The 5,741-nt window shown below is 38.8% G+C and overlaps 1 pseudogene; it reads left to right on the top strand.

Annotated features, from left to right (window-relative positions):
- Nucleotides 1-1,931: 1,931 nt before the first annotated feature.
- On the top strand, nucleotides 1,932-3,168 carry LOC131900233 (large ribosomal subunit protein uL6-like; annotated as a pseudogene).
- Nucleotides 3,169-5,741: the final 2,573 nt, after the last annotated feature.

The following is a 5,741-nucleotide window of genomic DNA, read 5'->3' as shown; positions in this document are numbered from 1 at the left end:
TCTACCATAACACTTAGAAAGAGATATATCTTGAATGAATGACACCTCAATTGTCCAGGCACTGGATTAAATACTGGGAATACAGAAAACTTGAAGATAAGGTTCCTGTTGTCAAGGAGCTGGCAAACTAGCCTGGGCTATTAGACACTAAAACAATCAATTTTAATACAATGGTTACTTCCTATTTGTTCATTCCTCTCACCAAATATAGTAACTCTCATTTGTCTTGAGGGAGCTTGGCCCCTTGTTGGACCCTTCATTGAACAAATAAACATGACCATGGCCACATTTCTCTAGACTTTATATTCAATCAACAATTAATTTTTGTGTGGATTGAACTGAAGAAGCATTCTTAAGTAAAACATGGAACAGAAAATTTTTAAACACTATCTATCTATAACCATGCTCAATTTTTTCAGTTTGTCCTTCCTATCACCTCTGTCATGATGCTTAAGTGGTGAGTCTGCCCTCAGAAGCACCAAAGGGTCAGAGATACCTGGAAGGACAGTAACAATGAACAATGTAGCTTTGTGGGGAAAACAGTCCTCCATATCCTGGCCAAAGTAATACCATTTAGTTGTTTTGTATACGGAGGCTGTGTGCAGACTGCAGCAAACAAAACCATCTGTCCAATAGTTTGACAGTGTATGCTGTGACCTTTGAAATTAATAATGAAGACAAAAATGTCATAATCCCCACCACACACACAGTTCCTTTCTAGGTCTTGTTTACTTCTGCCATCTTCTGGAAGCTACTGAAGTGAGACTATTTTCTTAGAGGTATGTTGTGTGATATTTTGATTACATTCTGACAATAAAGTTTGCTTTGAGTCAGAGGGCAGAGCTAGCCACTAGCTGAACAAAATTAACCATAGCAGTCTTGGAGGACTGAGGACAGATAGGAGACAGGAAGTAGTAAGGCAGGGCTGAGAGAAGATCTCAGCCTTTTTTCACTAAGGAACGGAAGAGAGAGGAGGTCACTGGTGGCTTCTCCGTCATTTCTCTGATCATTCAGGTTCTTACCCTTATATCTGACTCCCAATTTTTTATTGATAAAGAATAATTAGATAAATGCTTCAGAGGGAAATAGCTCAAAGGAGTAACTTAAGAATATGTGAGGAGCAGCCTCTGAATTAGCTTTTGACTTGACAATAAAATTAGATATAAGGGGACAATATGGAGAAAAGTACGCTTGGTATCCCTGCCATCGCTAGACTCAACAGTGAGTTTCCTGTCCAGTCTACATCACTGGACTGTATCTTCTCTGGTCCTCTGTGAGAAAAGTATTCATTTAATATCTCCCTGTTCTCTGGGAAACTATATATCTTTTGTATCCTAAAAATAACTATAATTATAGAGTTAATATATAAAGATTTGGGATCTTCTGCTTCTTTGCTTGTACTGTTTTATTATGTAGTCATTTATAAATTTGTTTCTTTATGTCAAAAATGCAATTTATATTCATCTCTTTTAAACAAATTAGTACATTTTGTTACATTATTATGTTTCATGACTAGATCTTTATGTAAAATATTTTTAGTAAACTAAAGAAAGCAATGAATAGAAAGGAACTAGTAAGTAGGAGATAGATGCAAAAAGAGTTGTAAGAGAATTTTTTTATAAGAACTGATTTTGCCGGGCGGTGGTGGCGCACGCCTTTAATCTCAGCACTCGGGAGGCTGAGCCAGGCGGATCTCTATGAGTTCGAGGCCAGCCTGGGCTACCAAGTGAGTCCCAGGAAAGGCGCAAAGCTACACAGAGAAACCCTGTCTCGAAAAACCAAAAAAAAAAAAAAAAAAGAACTGATTTTGCATTGCAAAATAAGACTTTGTCCTGAAGTAAAATAAATGAATGAGAATAAGGGCAAAGCAAAAAGTTAAAAAAAAAAAACATGTTGCAGAGATAGTGTGGCAGGATCTGAGCCATGTTGGCATGCCACATGATACAGATGATAGTAAACCTAATATTGGTAAGTTTATGGAAAGCTCAGAACAGTAAGTCACCTAGGTAGGGATGAGGATGGGGAAGTGTATGCCACATCTACAGCACTCCCTGTGTTGGAAGCATAGAATTTCATGAGTAGGAGCCCCCAGAATAGCTCCTCTGACAGAGTGGCAAAGGTTGCCTAAAAATGAGGGCCATACAGGATGACCAGAAGTTTCACACTGAAATATAAATATATTGATCCCCTTCTAATGTACAGACCACATGGGCTCTGGTGGACATGAGCATAGCACACTGTAACTTATGGCAATTTCATAAAAATAGAGAGGGCAATGGACATCTGTAGATAGATACAGATATGGAACAGTCTAAGAAGGCCAAACAGTTATTCTCCTCTAGGAATATATGGCTTCTATTTATTCCCTGCAAGAAAACACACTAGGAGAAAAATATACCTCTGAGACAAACTATACACTGCTGTCAGAGAATTTCACCTCTCTGAGAGTACAAATACTAAAGGCTGGACAAAATGAGAGCCACGCATGTGGTAAAGGCTAAACCAGAGGAATATGAGAATATCGTAGCCTCCCTCAAAAAAATTTAAAAAATTATTCATAGTGCTCTCTTTGCCACATCTACTTTGAGAGTGAAGAGCATTCTCAGTAATCAGACTGTTGACATTCCAGAAAATGTCACCATCACTCTGAAGGGGATCACAGTCATTGTGAAGGGCCCCAGAGTAACCCTCCAGAGGGACTTCAATCACAGCAATGTGGAGCTGAGTCTCCCTGGAAAGAAAAAGAAGAGGCATTAGATCGACAAATGGTGAGGTAACAGAAAGGAACTGGCCACTGTCTGAACTATCTGCAGTCATGTTCAGAACATGACTGAGGGTGTTGTGCTAGGCTTTCATTACAAGATGAGATCTCTGTAAGCTCATGTTCCCATCAACATTGTTATTCAGGAGAATGGGTCTTTGGTTGAAATCTAAAATTTCTTGGGTGAAAAATACATCCACAAGGTTTGGTTGAGGACAAATGTTGCTTGTTCTGTCTCTCAAGCACAGAAAGATGAATTTATCATTGAAGAAAATGATATTGGACTTGTTTCAAGTTCAGTGGCTCTGATGCAGCAAGCCACAATAGTTAAAAACAAGCATATCAGAAAGTTTTTGAATGGCATCTGTGTGTCTGAAAAGGGAACCATGCAGCAGGATGATGAGTAAGACCTAAGTTACCCAGCTCCAGAAACAAGATCCTGGATTATGAGTATGATTTGGAGTGTCTTCAGGGACAATAAAAAAACTTATATTAAAAAAAAATAATTCACAGAGCTGGACAAATGGCCCAGCAGTTGAGAGCACTTGCTGCTTTGGTAGAGGTCCTGGGTTCAGTTCCAGCACCCACATGGTGGATCACAATGGCCTGTAACTCCAATTCCAGGAGCTCTGGTATCCTTCTTTTGGCCTCTGTGGGCACCTGCATGCATGTGGCACACATACATGCCCTCAGGTTTATACACATACAGATAAAAATTAAAATGAACAAATATTTTTTAAAAAATCATCCAAACAGTCTAAAGCCTCTTTAACACAGTCCAATATGGCCAGTAAAGAAGCCATGTGACTCCTGAATGACTGGATTATAGAGAGATAATGAAGTAATACTCTCCCCACTCATGCTGTTGTACCCAACATTACTCTCCTGACTAAACAATTGATACAAGTTATGATATCTCATATTCTTTGGGATCATCTTACATTTTTTTAGAATTCCTATAGCCATTGAGTCCCAGAACCAGTTTATATTTATTTTAAATGGTCAACAATGGACCTTTAGCGTACTTGCACAAGGTTACTTGTACAGTCCCTCTAACTATTGTATGGCATAAGATGGTGGCTTGTAATCCTGCTTTCTTATCCTGGCCACCAACTTAAAATGTTTCATTATTGTCTTAGAGTTTCTGTTGCTATGATAAAACATCATGACCAAAAGCAACTTGGGGAGGAAAGGGCAACTGAGAATTTTACAACTCTCAGATCACACTCCATCACTGAGGGAAGTCAGGGCAAGAACTCAAGGAAAAAACCTGAGGGCAGGAGCTGATGCAGAAACCACAGAGGAGTGTTTGTTCTTTATGGTTTGCTCAATTTGTCTTCTTCTATAACTCAGGACCACTTGCTCAGGGGTGGCACCACCTACAGTGAGCTGGGGGCGCTCCCACATCAATCCTTAATCAAGAGAATGCCCCACAAGCTTGCTTATAGGCCAGTCCTATGGATGCGTTTTCTGAACTGTGGTTCCCTCTTCTCAGATAAATCTACCTTGTGTCAACTTAATAAAAAACTAACCAGGGCAGTTATATACATGAAATCATGTTAATCCATGAATATTTTATAGATTTAGAAAAAAATCTTGAAGATACATAATCAAACCTGAAGAGATGAAGGGGTCAATCCCCATAACATGCAAGGGCCTGACATAGCAGTAAATTTTTTAGGAAATTTTGTGGTCGTGTAAAACATCCATGGTATCTGAAAAAGTCATTGAGAAAATTTTACACTAGCCTGTACTAATGAATGTGAAACAATGATGAGTGCTGTTTCTAAAACTTCTGGGGTATTGGCGCATTTTTGTACCCCATCTTGTTCAAGTTGCCCATCCCTTATATGATGTGATAAATATGGGCCACATAGAATTGGAGTCAAGGGTTCAAGGAGATTTTGATCAAGTTATAATTTTTGTGCTGTACATTGGACTTCTTTCTACGTTGTTTCATGACTGACACCAGAATCCTGTGGAAAAGGGTGGAAGCCAAACATACAACTACCAAGCAAATATAAATCCCTTGAACAGATAAAATCTATCACTGGACCTCCTTCAGTGAGGGATAAAACAACCTATCCAATAATGGGTTAGACTGAATTCCTTTTAGAAAAAATTCCTTTCTGGGATTTCCCAAAATCAGACTCTATGAAAGTAGCACATGTACTTGTAAGATTGTAGCAATGTGGTGTCTTATCTGCTAGTCCTGTGACAAATGCATGCAAGACATATGTATTGAGATTGATGGCCTCAACTATAACTACAGGATACCTGATGAATCTATCCACTGGGCACATGTAAAATCAGAGCATGGTGGTGGGGCAACATACCCTGCAAATTTATAAAGGCTTCAAACATCTCCAGAGAGTATTCTAACATTTTACATGATACACAGACACATAAAACTCATTCCCAGCTAGGACATCTAAAAGTGATTACACAAGCTGGACATAAATCAACATGTTGTTCAAATTCATAGGTAAGCATTTCTTTTATGTCTCCTTGGGAAATTCATGCAATGGGATTCTTTCCCTTTTGTGTCCATCTCAGTATGTTCTTAGGTCAGAGACAAGGCTCAAAATGTCTTTGTGATAAAATGGTGAATATAATGTATGGCTGGAAGCTCAGAAATAAATGCAAAAGGTAGATTTTAATAATCCCTGGTGTTATTGATTATATGTTTAAAGATAGGCTGGCATTAAATCTGAATATAGTAAAACTGTTAACACCTCTTTGGATTGTAGTGAGGATTTCGTGGAAAGATTCATGGAGAGTCACATTCAGCTCAAGGCCCAGAATCTAGGTGCCAAACCAATGACAATGAGGATTTTCTATAACTTAGGAAAGTACTGGGCTGTATTTCCATCTCAGAGTTGGGTAATGTCACAGCCTAGACGAGGCATACTTGACTATCATGAGGTCTTTGCTGGGAACTTAAGCAATTTATGTTGTTTGGAAGACAACTGGAGTGGTA

Source organism: Peromyscus eremicus, chromosome X (genome assembly GCF_949786415.1).
Source record: "Peromyscus eremicus chromosome X, PerEre_H2_v1, whole genome shotgun sequence".
Taxonomy (NCBI): Eukaryota; Metazoa; Chordata; class Mammalia; order Rodentia; family Cricetidae; genus Peromyscus; species Peromyscus eremicus.
This window is presented reverse-complemented; position numbering and strand designations above follow the sequence as displayed.